Raw genomic sequence first — 18,392 nt, forward strand, 5'->3', positions numbered from 1 at the left:
ACCTCACTTGATCATGGTGTATGATCCTTTTAATGTGCTGTTGGATTCTGTTTGCTAGTATTTTGTTGAGGATTTTTGCATCTATGTTCATCAGTGATATTGGCCTGTAGTTTTCTTTCTTTGTGACATCTTTGTCTGGTTTTGGTATCAGCGTGATGGTGGCCTCGCAGAATGAGTTTGGGAGTGTTCCTCCCTCTGCTATATTTTGGAAGAGTTTGAGGAGGATAGGTGTTAGCTCTTCTCTAAATGTTTGATAGAATTCGCCTGTGAAGCCATCTGGTCCTGGGCTTTTGTTTGTTGGAAGTTTCAGTTTCAGTGCTTGTGATTGGTCTGTTCATGTCTTCTATTTCTTCCTGCTTCAGTCTCGGCAGGTTGTGCATTTCTAAGAATTTGTCCATTTCTTCCAGGTTGTCCATTTTATTGGCATAGAGTTGCTTGTAGTAATCTCTCATGATCTTTTGTATTTCTGCAGTGTCAGTTGTTACTTCTCCTTTTTCATTTCTAATTCTATTGATTTGAGTCTTCTCCCTTTACTTCTTGATGAGTCTGGCTAATGGTTTATCAATTTTGTTTATCTTCTCAAAGAACCAGCTTTTAGTTTTATTGATCTTTGCTATTGTTTCCTTCATTTCTTTTTCATTTATTTCTGATCTGATCTTTATGATTTCTTTCCTCCTGCTAAATTTGGGGGGGGGTTTGTTCTTCTTTCTCTAATTGCTTTAGTTGCAAGGTTAAGTTGTTTATTTGAGATATTTCCTGTTTCTTAAGGTAGAATTGTATTGCTATAAACTTCCCTCTTAGAACTGCTTTTGCTGCATCCCATAGGTTTTGGGCCGTCGTGCCTCCATTGTCATTTGTTTCTAGGTATTTTTTGATTTCCTTTTTGATTTCTTCAGTGATCACTTCGTTATTAAGTATTGTATTGTTTAGCCTCCATGTGTTTGTATTTTTTACAGATATTTTCCTGTAATTGATATCTAGTCTCATGGCGTTGTGATCGGAAAAGATATTTGATGTGATTTCAATTTTCTTAAATTTACCAAGGCTAGATTTGTGACGCAAGATATGATCTATCCTGGAGAATGTTCCATGAGCACTTGAGAAAAATGTGTATTCTGTTGTTTTTGGATGGAATGACCTATAGCTATCAATTAGGTCCATCTTGTTTAATGTATCATTTAAAGCTTGTGTTTCCTTATTTATTTTCTTTTTGGATGATCTGTCCATTGGTGGAAGTGGGGTGTTTGCAGATGACATGATACTATACATAGAGAATCCTAAAGATGCTACCAGAAAACTACTAGAGCTAATCAATGAATTTGGTAAAGTAGCAGGATACAAATTAATGCACAGAAACCCCTGGCATTCTTATACACTAATGATGAAAAATCTGAAAGTGAAATTAAGAAAACACTCCCATTTACTACTGCAACAAAAAGAATAAAATATCTGGGAATAAACCTACTTAAGGAGGCAAAAGACCTGTATGCAGAAAATTATAAGACACTGATGAAAGAAATTAAAGATGATACAAATAGATGGAGAGATATACCATGTTCTTGGATTGGAAGAATCAGCATTGTGAAAATGACTCTACTACCCAAGGCAATCTATAGATTCAATGCAATCCCTATCAAACTACCACTGGCATTTTTCACTGAAGTAGAACCAAAAAATTTCACAATTTGTATGGAAACACAGAAGACCCCGAATAGCCAAAGCAATCTTGAGAACGAATAATGGAGCTGGAGCAATCAGGCTCCCTGACTTCAGACTATACTACAAAGCTACAGTAATCAAGACAGTATGGTACTGGCACAAAACAGAAATATAGATCAATGGAACAGGATAGAAAGCCCAGAGATAAACCCATGCACATATGGTCACCGTATCTTTGATAAAGGAGGCAAGAATATACAGTGGAGAAGAGACAGCCTCTTCAATAAGTGGGGCTGGAAAAACTGGACAGGTACATGTAACAGTATGAAATTAGAACACTCCCTAACACCATACAGAAAAATAAGCTCAAAATGGATTAAAGACCTAAATGTAAGGCCAGAAACTATCAAACTCTTAGAGGAAAACATAGGCAGAACACTCTGTGACATAAATCACAGCAAGATCCTTTTTGACCCACCTCCTAGAGAAATGGAGATAGAAACAAAAATAAACAAATGGGACCTAATGAAAGTTCAAAGCTTTTGCACAGCAAAGGAAACCATAAACAAGACCAAAAGACAACCCTCAGAATGGGAGAAAATATTTGCAAATGAAGCAACTGACAGAGGATTAGTCTCCAAAATTTACAAGCAGCTCATGCAGCTCAATAACAAAAAACCAAACAACCCAATCCAAAAATGGGCAGAAGACCTAAATAGACATTTCTCCAAAGAAGATATACAGATTGCCAACAAACACATGAAAGAATGCTCAACATCATTAATCATTAGAGAAATGCAAATCAAAACTACAATGAGATAGCATCTCACACCAGTCAGAATGGCCATCATCAAAAAATCTAGAAACAATAAATGCTGGAGAGGGTGTGGAGAAAAGGGAACACTCTTGCACTGTTGGTGGGAATGTAAATTGATACAGCCACTATGGAGAACAGTATGGAGGTTCCTTAAAAAACTACACATAGAACTACCATACGCCCCAGCAATCCCACTACTGGGCATATACCCTGAGAAAACCATAATTCCAAAAGAGTTATGTACCAAAATGTTCACTGCAGCTCTATTTACAATAGCCAGGACATGGAAACCTAAGTGTCCATCAACAGATGAATGGATAAAGAAGATCTGGCACATATATACGATGGAATATTACTCAGCCATAAAAAGAAATGAAATTGAGTTATTTGTAGTGAGATGGATAGACCTAGAGTCTGTCATACAGAGTGAAGTAAGTCAGAAGGAGAAAAGCAAATACTGTATGCTAATACATATATACGGAATCTAAGAAAAAAATGTCATGAAGAACCTAGGGGTAAGACGGGAATAAAGACACAGACCTACTAGAGCATGGACTTGAGCATATAGGGAGGGGGAAGGGTAAGCTGTGACAAAGTGAGAGAGTGGCATGGACATATATACACTACCAAACGTAAAGTAGATAGCTAGTGGGAAGCAGCCGCATAGCCCAGGGAGATCAGCTCGGTGCTTTGTGACCACCTAGAGGGGTAGGATAGGGAGGGTGGGAGGGAGGGAGACACAAGAGGGAAGAGATATGGGAACATATGTATATGTATAACTGATGCCCTTTGTTATAAAGCAGAAACTAACACACCATTGTAAAGAAATTATACTCCAATAAAGATGTTAAAAAAAAAGATTATGTGAAAAGGGTCTTTCTCAGTAAAACATTATTCTCCCCGCAAGTACCAGAAAGGCCTATTAGAGTGCCTTCGAGTGAGAGAGGTTTATTTCCTCCCATTACCAGAAAATTTGAGGTGGGCGGTCCCAGGCTCAATGATATTGTAAGCAGGGTCAAATTTTTCCTTCCCTCTTTCATCTTGACCATCTTTAAGCATGCTGACTTTTGACTTCATGCTTATTGCCTTGTGATCCCAACATGGCTGCTGCACTTCCAGCCCTGACATCTGTATCCAGTGCAGGAAAAAGGGATCTGGACAAAGTCGTTCTCTTAATGATGCATTGTCTTTTTATTTGAGATGGACAGCCCTCCCTATAGATTATCCTTCATATCTCATTGGCCAAAACAGCATCAAATGTCCCCCTCCCCCAATTTATAACTCTCTAAAGGAGGCAAAATAACTATGACTGATTTAGATCAATCATAATCTATTCACTTGGTCTCGGGGAGGAACTTATCCTCTTTAAGGACAGGGGATCTCCATCTACCATCTGAAAAGAGTGTGAACGAGGTAGTAAAGAGGGAGGGAATAGGGTAAGGACAGTAGGGGAGGCAGTGGGAAGCATAGAACCACAGAGTGGGAGGCAAGGTGAGTCGAGTTCTAGCCCTATTTCTGCATTGGAGTTGCTGTGTGGCTTGTTTTGTCCCTTGCACTCTCTGAGCCTTGGTTTATCTTCTGTACCAGAGGAAGTTGAGGTCAAAGGTTTCAAAGGACACACCATGTGTTGATTGCCCCGTAGACTTGACCTGGACATGGGGGCTGGGCTGTGGAATTCACTACATGACAGCGAAGGTCCACTGACTCCTTCAGTGGGGAAGGTCCAGAGGCTACTTGGCTCATGTCTCCTTCCACCTGGCAGGGACAAGGATCTCTTGTTCTTCTGGGATCAAGGTCATTTTGGTTGTCCTTGAAGAGGTCATTCTGAGTGTGTACAAGGGACTCCTGGGGCAGAGCAGGGGCTCACATCTGGGTCCAGTTTTCAGCTTCCAGCTTCAGTTCTGTTACTGTTGTCACACTAGGTGACCTTGAAAGGTCCCTGGCCCTCTCTGTCCCTCAATTTCCCCATTTGTTCAGTGAGGAGTTTAGACAGGATGGCCTCTGCTGGACTTTACAGCCCTAAACTGCTGAGGCTAAGTGGGTTCAAGAAAGAAGAGAAAGATGAGGTCTGCATTCCTGGGACCTTGGGAGGCCCTTGGAGGCAGGGATGGGGGAGTTAGGAACTACCAGTGATTGCAGCTGAAGCTTTGAAGCTGATGCCCACTCAGTGTCCCTACTCCTGCCTCAGAGTCCTTGGGGGAAGGGCAGATTCTCTGGTGCCCCTTCCAGCCTCCCTCTGTCCACCGTTTCACTGCCACCTGCGAGCAGGGCTCAGTCAAAGCTGTTCTTCTGGTCTTGAGGCTTTGTCCCCACAGCTTTCCTCTCAGTAAAACCAGAACTTTTGTGGATGGCCTGCCCCCCCTTCCTTCCTTTCTTCCCTTTTTATTATTTATTGGGTGCACTGGTGACGGGTGCTGGGGATACAACAGGGAACTTGGCAGACCCGCTTCTGTTCTCCTGGAGCTCAGAACCTGCTGGATGAGTCTGCAGCTAAGCATTAATATTCCTCATCAGGAATGTTCTAAAGGGGGGCCACCAACAGAACCAAAGAGGGTATACTGGTGTCCAAGGGATGTTGTAACAAGGTACCACAAACATGGTGGCTTAAACATAAAAATTTATTCACTCATAGCTCTGGAGGCCAGAAGTCCTAAGCAAGGTATGAGCAGGGCTGCGCTCCCTCCAGAGGCTCTAGGGGAGAATCTATTTGTTGCTTCTTTTAGCTTTCGGTGGCTGCTGGCATTCCTTGGCTTGTGGCCCCATCACTCCAATCTCTGCCTCCATGGTCACACTGCCGCCTCCTCTGTGTGTGCGTCTTCTCCTCTTCTGTCTATGTCAAATCTCCCTCAGCCTCCCTCTTATAAGGACACTTATGGTTACATTTAGAGCCCACCAGATAATCAAGATAATCTCCCTGTGTCCAGATCCTTCACATCATCACATCTGCAAAGTCTTTTTTTTTTGCCGTATAAGTGAACATTCACAGGTTCCAGGGATTAGGAGGTGGATAACTTTGTAGGGCTATTAGTTAACCTTCCACAGTTGGGGATGCCAGGAAGGAGTCCTTGGGTAGGTGACATCTCAGTCGAAATCTGAAGGATAAGGAGTTTACCAAACAGAAGACCGGGAGACAGAATGTGCCAGTGCTATGTGTAAAGCTCTTGGAGATGAGAATGGACAATTTTAACGTGGGAAAACCAAGGAGTTGAGGGTAGCAGACTGGACCGTAGCGCAATAGGCGGGTTGTAGAGGCTCAGATTAGCCCAGCCAGGGAGAGGCAAGATAAGGAAATAGGCAGCCTGACAATATCCCAGTGCAGCTCCACAGTCGTGTGTAATGGACAGGCTGAGGGCTGGCTTGTGCCTGAGAGACGCAGCCCCTCACCAGACCGGGAAACTTGGGCCGCCAGCCCCCACTCACTCACTCAGGAAGGCCGGTCTCTGGACCGGGGTGCCCCCACTAGCACAGGTCAGTGTGGACTGACAGTGGTTAAGAGCCTGGCTTCTAACGTTGGATGGCCTGGGCTGGGATCGCAGCTCTGCCACACCCTGGCAGGATGACCTCGGGCAATTTGCTTAGCCAGTCTGGAGCCTCCTCCTCCCTTTCCTGCACTCGAGGTAGTAGGTACTTGGCAAATGTTAGTAATTATGGATGCCAAGAAGTCCTGGCAGCCTCGGGATATTTCAGGGGAGAGAGGTAAGAGGAATCTGGGGCCTCTAGGTCAGCATAAAGTGAGCCCAAAGCCCACTTGCTCTTTTGTGAGCTGATCTAGTCTCTTATTTATTGGTCAAGCTGGTTTCTGTTACTTGCAGACAGAAACATCTTATCTGATAAAGGTTTTTCATAATCTTTTTCAAAAATTTATTTATTTTATTTTATTATTTATTTTTGCCAGCATTGGGTCTTTGTTGCTGCACGCGGGCTTTCTCTAGTTGCGGCGAGTGGGGGCTACTCTTTTATCTTCTCACTGCGGTGGTTTCTCTTGTTGTGGAGCACGGGCTGTAGGTGCGCAGACACAGTAGTTGTGGCTTGCGGGCTCTAGAGTGCAGGCTCAGTAGTTGTGGTGCACGGGCTTAGTTGCTCCGTGGCATGTGGGATCTTCCCAGACCAGGGGTCGAACCCATGACCCCTGCCTTGGCAGGCGGATTCTTAACCACTGTGCCACCCAGAGAAGTCACTTTTAAAAAATGTATTTATTTGGCTGCATTGGGTCTTAGTTGTGGCGCGCGGGCTCAGTAGTTGTGGCGCGTGGGCTTGGTTGCCCCACCGCATGTGGGATCTTAGTTCCCCGACAAGGGATCGAACCCGTGTCCCCTGCATTGGAAGGTGGATTCTTAACCACTGGACCACGAGGGTAGTCCCTAGGTCTTCTTAAGTTCCTTAAAATAATGATTTATTTCTTTAACCAGACAATCCCCTTGTTTGGGTTCAAACCACAAGTTTTGTCTCGCCTTTTGTGGACAGTAGTTCTGATGTCAGTTCCATTTTCAAAGCTTTGCTATCCTGTTTGGGTCTGCTCATGCATGTACAGCTCAGGAGAAAGCTTGAGACTTGTCTAAGTTTATGCACAGAATTAGGGGATTCCTTTCTCTAGCTCTCTCTTCTATGGCATTGCCCTCCACATTCTCCAGCTTTCAGGGGCCTGTTTTCCTGGTCCTCTGGCCAGAATGATGTCATTTCTCTTGGAGATTTAGCAGGCTACACTACTGCCATATGGTTCTGGACTGGGGCCACCACTGGGGGAAAGCCAGGAGAGAAAAAAGAAAAACAAGTCCCCAGAGATTCCCACCCCCGATCCTCCCCACACTCTTTAGATTATAGTTGGGTATTGCGGTTCTGGGTATCATGGTTCTAGGTGGAAGATCCTTATACTGTTTGAAGATCATTTTCTAGAACATGTGATCTCTCAACTCTTTTGGGGTTTCTATCTGAATTAGGATTTATTTCAACTATTTGGGCACCTGTGGCAAAGAATTTGAGAACTCTGAACTATGTGTGTGTGTCTGTCCAGTGGGTGAGATCTCTGAGAACCTTTGGCTTCTGTGTCCCGTGACATGAGTTCCCTAAGTTGTTTGGGGTATATTTCCAGGTGTTAAGTCTCTTTTCCATTTCGGGGTATCAGTCCCAGGGTGTGATGTTACTAAAGTACTGCTTCTAGTGACTGAAGTCTCTAAGCGATTTATGAGCCAGAATCCCAAGGAATGACAGCTCTAAGGTGTTTGTAATTTGTATACTTGGGTGTGAGGTCTTTGAGCTATTTTGGTGTCCAGATCTTAGAATGTAAATTCTCAGAACTCCTTTGGCATCTGTCTTGCATAGTGTGAGTCTCCTGAACCATTTGGGGTATGCTTTTAGGCATGATGTTTCTGTTCCTTTTGGAAAATCTTAATTCCAAGGCTGATGCTCTGTGCCTTATGGTATGTTGTATCTGAACTCTTTTGGAATGTGTGTCCAGAGTATGAGATATCTGAAATTTTATGCATTTTTTCTTAAGAGTTTGAGGTCTTTGAACTACAGCATGTGTAGGATTTTGTCCAATAGCGTGAGACCACTGAGTCACTGGGGTGGGGGACTCTGTCCCAAGATATGAGCTCTCTGAACTGTTTGAATTACTGCGTCCCTGGGTGTGTGCCACAGTGTGCTGTCTTGGAAGTGGTTCCATATCTGTGTCCCAACACATGAGGTCTCTGAGTTTCTCTGGGTTGTTTGTTAATGGTATGATGATTATGAATTATTTTTTAGTCAGGGTCCAAGAAATGAGGTCTTTTAGCTGTTTGGGGATCTGAACTGTCTGAAGGGTATGAGGTGTCTGAGTTCCTTTGGGTCTGTGTACCACTCATGAAATCCCGGTGTCACTTGGGGTATGTTCCAAAGTGTGAGGTCTCTCACATTTTTGGTGGTTTCTGTGTAAGGGTGTGATGCCTCTGACTAATAAGTGGTCTATTAGAATTTGATCAGGTTTGTGTCTCAAGTTGGAGATTTCTTTGCCAATTGGTTTCCATGAAGTTTGTGAGCTATTTAGGAGCCTGTTTGAAATCTGTTACCAAGGTAGGAGGTTTCTGAATAAGTTTGTTTGTTTGTTGTGGGGTTTTTTGTGGTCTGTGTCCGAGGTGTGAGATGTCTGAACACTTTGGGTGACTGGTGACTATGTCTAGGCTGCAAGGACTCTCTAGGGGGCATGTACCCCATAGTGTGAAATCTCTGGGAAATTTTGGATCCTGGTCCCAACACATGAGGTCTGTGAACTCATGGGCATCTGTGTTCATGGCCTGAAGTCTCTGAATTGTTTTGTGGCCTGTGTCCAAGGGTGTGAGTTCTCTGAGATGTTTGGGGTCTGGGTCCCAGGATGTGAACTTTCTAATATTTGGGGATCTGTGTTCAGGCTATGAAGTCTCTGTGTTTTTTGGGGTTCTGTGTCACATGATGGGAATTCTGAGCCATTTGGGATGTTTCCAGGTGTGAAGAGTCTGTTCCTATTGACAGTCACTGTCAAGGGTGTGATATCTCTGACCTCTATTCTGTTTCCAAGGGATGGGGTCTATTTAGCCATCTGTGTGACTGTGTGGGATCGCTGTCTGTTCATGGATTGGGGTTCCAGAGCATGAGATCTCTGAGCTGTTTGGGGTTTTGTGTCATGTCCTCTGAGCTGTTTTGGTTAGCTGAATCTCAAGGAGATGAGATCCCTGAGGCACTTTCCATCTATGCCCCAGAGTGAATTGTTTGAGCCCTTGGGGGGTTGTGTATCCTAGGGTAAGAGTTGTCAAACTTTTTGGGGTATGTGTTCAGGTCTGAAGGTCTCTGAGGTATTAGTATTCTGTGTGACAAGATGTGAGATCTCTGTTCTGGATTTTCTGTGAACTCGCGAGGTCTGTGAGGTTGGGTGGGAGTAGGGGGTGGAGAGAGTCCAGGTCCAAAGCTTAAGGCCTCAGAATTGTTTTCTGCTATGCCCAGAGTGTGAGATCTCTGAGCTCTTTGGGGCACTGTGTCTCAGGGTGTGAGTTCCCTTTAGTGTTTCTGAGTCATTGTCCCAGCCTATGAAATCTCTGAGCTTCTTGGGAATCAGCATACAAGGACTTGGAAATGCTTTATGTTCTGTGTCCAAGTGTGTGAGGTCTTTGTGGTCTGCGAGTCTAGTACCACAGAATGAGATTGCTGAGGTGTTTGTATTTCTTTTTGTCTCAGTGTAAGTTTTATGAGCTGTTGGGATGTATTTTTCCCCATGCATGTGAGGATTTGGGTTTTGGGGGAATGTGGGCTCAGAGTTTAAGGTTTCTGAACTTTGTGGAAGCCTCTGTCAAGGATATGAGACCTCATAACTCTTATGGATCTAAATCCCATCATGTGAAATCTTTGAGCCATTTGGCAGATGTTTCCACGTGTGAGGTCTTTGATGTTTGTGTGGGTCTCAGTTACAAGAATGAGGTCTTGTACTTATTTCTGGTATATTTCCAGAGCCTGGGGTTTCTGAGGTATTTTTGTTGAGTGTGTCATGCCGTGGTGTGATGCCTTTAAGGTGTTTCAGGGTCTATGTCCTGACGTGTGAGGTCTCTGAGCTGTTTGGGGTCTGTGTCCAAGGTGTGAGTCCCCAGAGCTGTTTCAGCCTTTGTGTTCCAGGGTGTGAGGTGTCCAAGGCCTTTGGATTCTGAGCTCGTTTGGGATGTGAAATTTCTTTTCCTTTCAGAGATGTCAGTCTCGGGGCGTGGTTTCTCTGTCCTATTAGGATTACATCCTTTTTTAAAAATATAATTTATTTTATTAAAGTATAGTTTATTCACAGTGTTAATTTCTGCTGTACAGCAAAGTGATTCAGTTTTAACTATATATATATATATATATATATATATATTCTTTTTCATATTCTTTTCCATTATGGTTTATTAAGGATATTGAATATATTTCCCTGTGCTATACAGTAGGACCTTGTTTATCCATTCTCTATATAATAGTTTGCATCTGCTAATCCCAAACTCCCAATCCACCCCTCCCCCACCCCCACCTTGGCAACCACAAATCTCTTCTCTGTGTCTGTGAGTCTGTTTCTGTTTCATAGATAAGTTTTAGATTCCACATATAAGTGATATCATATGGTATTTGTCTTTCTCTTTCTGACTTACTTCACTTAGTATGATAATCTCTAGGTCCATCTATTGCTGCAAATGGCATTATTTCATTCTTTTTTATGGCTGAGTAATATTCCATTGTATATATATACCACATCTTTTTTTTTTTTTTTTTTTTTTTTTTTTTTTTTTGCGTTACATGGGCCTCTCACTGTTGTGGCCTCTCCCGTTGCGGAGCGCAGGCTCCGGACGCACAGGCTCAACAGCCATGGCTCACGGGCCCAGCTGCTCCGCGGCATGTGGGATCCTCCCAGACCGGGGCACGAACCCGTGTCCCCTGCATCGGCAGGCGGACTCTCAACCACTGCGCCACCAGGGAAGCCCTATACCACATCGTTTTTAAAAAAAATCTTTATTGGAGTATAATTGCTTTACAATGGTGTGTTAGTTTCTGCTTTATAACAAAGTGAATCAGCTATACATGTACATATGTCCCCATATCTCCTCCCTCTTGCATCTCCCTCCACATCTTCTTTATCCATTCACGTGTCAGTGGACATTTAGGTTGTTTCTATGTCTTGGCTATTGTAAGTAGTGCTGCTATGAACACAGGGTGTATGTATCTTTTCGAATTAGAGTTTTATCCAGATATATGCCCAGGAATGGGATCGCTGGATCATATGGCAACTCTACTTTTAGTTTTTGGAGGAAACTCCATACTGTTTCCCATGGTGGCTGCACCAATTTACATTCCCACCAACAGTGTAGGAGGGTAGGGATTACATTCTTGATTGTGATGTCCCTGCCCTATTTGGGGTTAGTTTCCAGAATTATTTATGGGGATGTGTCACGCGAGGTAGGGCATCTCTATTCTCTCGGCAGGTCTCTCTCCCAGAGTGTGTGATCTCGGAAATGTTTTAGAGATCTGTGTCTAGTGTATAAAGTCTATCAGGTTCTGGGCACCTGTGTCTGGAGATCTCTGAGTGGTTTGGGACTCTTGGTCTTCGTGTGCAAGTTGTCCAAGCTCATGTGCATCCTGAGTTCCATGATGTCGTGTTTTTGAGTAATTTGGGTTTTGTTTCCAGGCATGAGGTTTCTGATCTTTTTGATGGTCTCGGTTGCAGAGAGTGAAATGTCTGATCTATTAGGGTCTGTGTCCAGGCAGTGAGGTCACTGAGTTGTATCAGTGTCCCTTTTCCCAGGTGTGAGGTGTCTGTGTTGTTTGAGTGTCTGAGTTCTTAAGTATAAAGTCTCATAGGCTATTTGGGGTTTGTTTCTAGGGTCTGAAATCTTTGATCTATTTATTTATCTAACTTGTGTGCCAAGTTGTAAGGTCTCTGAAATGTTTCCAGGTCTGCGTCCAAGGTATGAGATCTTTACGTTGTTGTGAACTTAGTGTCTCAGGGTTTTGGGGATATCTGAGATGTTTAGGGGCCTTTATTAGAGGGTATTAAGTCTCTGCACTGTTTTGGAAACTTTCTTCCAGGGTGTGGGGTCTCTGAGTGTTGGGATGTCTGTGTTCCTGAGTATAAAGTCTCATTAGCTGTTTAGAGATCTGTTTCCAGAGTCTCAGGTCGCTGTACTATTTTTGGTTCTGTGTCTTGTCCCAGGGTGTGAGGTTCCTGAGCTGCTTAGGAACTTATGTGCAGGATGTCACCTTTCTGAGATGTTTGGGGTCAATATCACAGGGAGTGGGATCACTGAAGTGATTATGATTTGGGGCACAAAGTTTGTGTCACAGCTCTCTGAGCTGTTTGGGTGTGAGGTCTCAGAACACTTTGCAGGGCCGGTGCTCATCTTATACCTTTGAGCATTTTTTTCCCACTTGCTCACCCATTAACATTACGTCCTTTAGACAGTCCTTCCTGCAGGTACATGTGTGGCACCCTCATTCTGTTTGTGTCCAGGCCTCTGCATTGTTTTGTGGTGTATGTCAAGAGTGTGAGGTCTTTGTCCAGATTCTTAAAAAATTTTTTAAATTTATTATTTATTTATTTTTGGCTGTGTTGGGTCTTTACTGCTGCATGTGGCCTTTCTCTAGTTGCAGCGAGTGGGGCTACTCTTCGTTGCAGTGCACAGGCTTCTTTTTGCAGTGGCTTCTATTGTTGTGGAGCACGGGCTCTAGGCACGCGGGCTTCAGTAGCTGTGGCACACGGGCTTAGTTGCTCCGCCGCATGTGGGATCTTCGCAGACCAGGGATTGAACCCGTGTCCCCTGCATTCGCAGATGGATTCTTAAACCACTGCGCCGCCAGGGAAGTCCTGTCCAGATTTTTAATGTAAATCTCAGGTGGCAAGGTGTCTGAGCTGTTTTGAGGTCTATGTCCGTGGTATAAGGTATGTGAACTATCTGGGGTTCGTGTCCCAGTGTGGAGGGTCCCTGAGGTGTTTTGGTGTCCCAGGGAGTGAAGTCTCTGAGATGTTTGTAGGAGTCTGTGACTGGAGGATAAGATCTATGAACTAACTGGTTATCTATGCCTCATCGTGTGAGTTCTCCGAGCTCTTCTGTGCTCTGTGTTCAATGATGTGACAACCCTGGGCAATTTGGGGTATGTTTCCAGTGTTGGGGTCTTATTCTGTCTCACAGCCAGCCCATACTCCATGGTATAAGATGAATCACCCTTCCCCACCAGTTGTGTGCTCCTCCCATTCCTGTGCACACAGACCTGTGCATGTGTATTTCCTTAGAACACATATTTAGAAGTGGAACTGCCGGGTCAAAGGAGTCACTTATTCAACAACCCCCCTTTGAGCACCTACTGTGTGCAGGGCACAGTTTTAGGTGCTGTGGAGACACAGGGGAACTAGAAATCCATATACACCCTGCTGGTACAGCCCTTCTAGTGGGAAGGGGGTGTCATTTTTTTGTTTTGATAGATACTGGCACACAAATTCACACTTCCATCAGTGGCATCAGGGGAACGAATGCCTTCTTACGGGCCACTGCTCTGCAGCAAGGGGTCTGATCCCTTGGCATGGCTCTCAACAAGATCATCAGATTATGGGGCTGGAACGGTCTATCGAGGGATATGTAAGAGGGAGACGGGGCTGGAACATGGGCCAGGGGAGGAAGATATGAAAAAGAGAGAGAGTCTAGTTGTTTTGGCAAGAACCGAAGTTTGAATGACCGACCCTCAGGACATTGACATGAAACAGCCCTTCTTAGATCACACACACGAAGAGCGTGAGGGTTGGGAATGAAGAGTTAAGGATGAGACTTTGCAGCTCCGGGACATGCTATTGCGTGATGCGAAGATGGAACAGTCTGCTCTGGGAGGTACCACGGGGGTGAGGGGTCGTGTATTTTGGAAGAAACCACTGTATGCTTGGGGACACGAAAGATCCCACGCGTGGATTGGCCCCTACCGCAGACGGAGAGAATGGCGATGCCCTGACTGGCCTTGGCCCCGGGGTCCGGGGTGGGGGGAACCCCACCCTCAGCATAGAGCCCCCCCCCCCCCCACCTATCTGGAAGCCGCCGTCTGGTCCCGCCTGCGTTGGCTCTACCGATTCTAATCAACAGCGGGGGTGTGGAGTGGGTGGAAGGGTGCGGAGCGGTGATTGGCTCCTGGATGAGTAGGGCGGGATCAAATCCTGCTCTGAGGCTCTGACTGGCCGCCGCTAGATTGCTTACCCAAGCTCTTCCAGGGTACCGAGGTTTTCCAGAATTACGTATAGGCTGCGAGCTGGGTCCTCCAGCTCCGGGCTGCCATTGGCTGCTGGTTCGGCGCAGGCGCTATGGTTCCCGGGTTGGAGTTCGGGGTTGCTGAGGCAGGGCTTTGGCTAATGGAGACTATAGGTTCGAATCCTATCTAGGAACTTCAGTTTGCGCACCTGTAAAAGAAGCTGGCATTATTGGCTGGCACAGAATGTGTCGGGTAATCTTTTCTATTCTCTTCTACCTGTTCTTTCTCTTTTTAAAACAATGCTTATTACGTCCCATTATATTGATTAGAGGATCCATTCACCATTCACAACAGCACTGAGAAAAATTCTTCTCCAGGGTTCCTGACATCGTTGTATCAGGCTGCCTCTGTAGGTCTGAGTCCTGCAGCGAAGGTTCAAGGCGATCTCATGATCCTCCTTCAAGCCATCCCCTCCTCCCCGCGGAGAGGATGACTTGGAGGTTTCCTGCCCCCTATGGACCAGGCCTGACTGGGGGTGTGTGGTGGTGGTGTGTGTGTAGGAGTAGGGTGAGGGGTTGGGCCATAAATGACTAGAGAGCAATGCGTGATTTCATGCTCTAGGATAGAGGGGTGTGTGGCAGTTAAAGGAGAATTTTGAAGGGAGGCAAGTCTTAAGTCAAAGGAGTAAACTTTTTAATGATGGGATTTTAAGCATCAGGCAGGGGAGGTGTTTGGCTGAGTGTGAGTAGGAGGAGAGTGGTTCTCAATTCAGGCAACTCATAAGGTGGTTATTATATGCTGTGTGCAGTTTGGAGGACTGTGTCCAGAATGTGAAATCTCATTTTTTGGAATCTCAGTTCAGGGCATGACATCTATGAGCAGACTGTGAAATTTCTCTCAGCTGTTTTGGGGGTCTGCGTCACAGTGGTTTAGGTCTTCCAGACGTTTGTGGATCTCTGTCCCAGGGTGTGAAGTCTCTAAGCTCTTTGAGGGTCTTTGTCCTTGGGTATGCTGGGTTTGTTTTTCCTTAAAGTTGAATTTCATTTTTGTTTTTTGGCATTTCTCTGACTACTAAAGGAGCTTAATATTGTTTTCTGAGCTTGTGGAACGACGTATTTAAGTTTTATAAATTCACTTTTATGTTCTTTGATCTTTTATTCCTTTAAAAAATTATTTTAAAATCATTTTAGACTTAGAGAAAAATTGCAAAACTAGTGCAGAGTTCTTGTATACCCTTTGTCCAGCTTCCTCTAATGTAAAGAACTTACATAACCTTAATACAATTTTAAAAGCAGGAAATGAATGATACTATTGTTCATGAGGTGTTGTTCACCTATTTGGTGTGTGTCCAAGGTGTGAAATAGCTGAGCTCTTTAGACCCAGAGCTCTCTTGGGGTCTGTGTCCCATGCTATGATATCTCTGAGCATTTGGTGTCTGTTTCTAGATGCTAGGTTTTTCATCTTGGTGGTTTCTGCCCAAGAGAATGTTGTCTTTGACTTGTTAAGGGTCTCTTGAGGGCATGTCTTCTCTAAGCTGTTTAGGCTTCTGTATTCAGTGTGTGAGGTCTTTGAGCACTTTGGGGGTCTATGTCCAAAGCTGTGTGTACTCTCAGTTACTTTTTATTGGTCTTTATCAGAGATTCTGAGGTTAGTAAGTACTTTCGGGTTCTGTATCTAAGGCAGGGTTCCTCAACCTCCACACTATTGACAGTTTTGTGGGGTTTTTTCTGGATATTGCTGAAATTTATTATGTAAGTGAAAACTCAGACCATGAATGTTTGGATTATGGTATTCTAGATGAATTTTCCCCAAATCAAGAATAAGTGGATATGTATAGCACAGGGAACTCTTCTCAGTATTCTGTAATAACCTATATGGGAAAAGAATCTGAAAAAGAATGGATATATGTATATGTATAACTGAATCACTTTGCTGTACACCTGAAACTAACACAACATTGTAAATCAACTGTACTCCAATATAAAATAAAAAATTAAATTAAAAAACTAAATAAAATGTGTGAAAGAATAATAAAAATCCTCTGTTTAAGCCAGTGTGAATAGATTTCTGTTATTCATAGCAGAATTAAAACAACCGTTAAACTTAAAAACAAAAAAAAAAGACGAATACACTGAAAAAAAAGAATAAGCAGATAAATAATACATTTTTAAATTGAAGTATAGTTGACCTACAACACTATGTTAGTTCCAGGTGTACAGCATAATGATTTGACATTTCTATACATTACAAAATGATCACCACGCACTACTGACATTTTGAATTGGAAAATTCTTTACGGAGGGCATTGTAGGATGTTGTATTCATTTGCTAGGGCTGCTGTAAAAAATAGTGCCGCAAACTAGGTATCTCAAACAACAGAAATTTATTTTCTCACAGTTCTGAAGGCTGGAAGTCCGAGATCAAGGCGTCAGTCGTGTTGGTTCCTTCTGAGGGCTGAGAATCTGTTCCATGCCTTTCTCCTAGCTTCTGGTGGTTTGCTGGCAGTCTGATGTTCCTTGGCTTTTGCTGCATCACCCTGATCTCTGCCTTAATCTTCACATGGCGTTCTCCCTGTGTGGGTCTCTGTGCCCAAATTTCCCTTTTTATAAAGACACCAGTCATACTGCATTAGGGGCTCACCCCACTCTGGTATGACCTCGTCTTACATCTGCAATGACCCTATTTCCAAATAAGGTCACATTCTGAGGTCCTAGGGATTAGGACTTCGACATGTGAATTTTGAGGGGACACAATTCAACCCATAACAGATGTTTAGCCTGAGAAAGAAAGGAAAGGAGGGAGAGAGGGAGGGAGCAGCCCCCAACATTCAGAAGCTATCCTGGCACTCACAGCTAGGCTATGTTATTGTCTTATTAGACATAAACAATCTCACAGAATACTAACCTCAGACAAGGTTATTCTGAGACCATGCTAAAATGAGACAAAGCAAAGCCACTTTATAATGTTATCTAAGCACAGACAAAAACAAGTTCGCTGTGCCACCCACAAGATACCAAATATTCCCCTCGTTTGGTTAAAATGAGTGACTGCTACTCCTCTATCAATTTCAGCTTTATCCTTACTCTAGTCTGCCCTCCCCATAGATTTAAAGGTTTACTGAGATACCCAATCAAAATTTCCCTCACTTTCTGACAGCCTCCAATCTAGAGTGAGCCCCCGCTTCCTTAGACCCTCCCCCAAACCACTCAACTGAAGCCCAGATTCTGTGATCCGTTCTTTCGAACACCCTCTTACCAAGATGTCCCATGGTTCCCCACATTCTTCTTCACTGCAATGAGTAATAAGCCCAACTTGTTTAACTACAGGTATGTTCCTGGGGGGTGGGGGTCTTTGGCTGAAGAGCACTGACAAGCATCACATCTCCACTCGCTAGATGCTAATAGCACCTCTGCCCTCCCAGCCTTGACAACCAAAACTGTCCCTAGATATTGCCACATATTCCCTGGGGGCTAGGGTGTGACGTGTTTGAGCAGTTAGGGGTCTTTTTCTGAGGTTTGTGTTCTCTGAGAGATGTTTGGATCTGTGTCTCAGGATGGGAAGTCTCTGGTCTGTCTCAGGGTCTCTGCCCCAATGTTTGAAAGCTCTGAGCTTTTTGGGGTGCTGTGTCAGGAATGAGTGACCTCATCATGTACCAAAATCCAGACATGAGGTGTTTGTGGCACCCCCACCATCCCTGGCCATTTCAGAAAGGCAGTGAGAGGTGGGGGTCACGTGATTGGTTGTGAACTCCTTCACATGGAAGCCCAGCTTCCTCGTCTGGATCATGAAGTATAGGTGGTCGGCTTCCTTCAGAACCTGTCTTGCCCTTTGTTCTGGAGGTCACAGGGTCTCCTTTGACACTCTTTGTGGAGATTGTATTATAGGGAGGTATTTGTTGTGTCTCCTGACACCAGCCCCAGAGTGGAGACCCTGGTCTCTCAGGATGGACATTGCTCATATGGATGTCGGGATCCATCTCCCCTCAGGCCTTGTTCACACCTAGTACTACCAGTTCACACCCAGTACACATGGGTTTTGGAGCCTGGTAGACCCTATTTCAGAGTCTGGAACCCCCAAGTCCTGGTTGGATGGTAGGAGAGTCTAATTTTTTGGATCATCTTTCTAAACCTTAATTTGCTGAGGTTTTACAAGACTTCTCTGAGTCAATAGGACAATGTACAATCCACGCACCTACAATCCCCTGACTTCTGAAAGCAGAATTCAGGGGTCA

Source organism: Mesoplodon bidens (assembly GCF_964165515.1).
Source record: "Mesoplodon bidens genome assembly, chromosome: X".
Lineage (NCBI taxonomy): Eukaryota > Metazoa > Chordata > Mammalia > Artiodactyla > Ziphiidae > Mesoplodon > Mesoplodon bidens.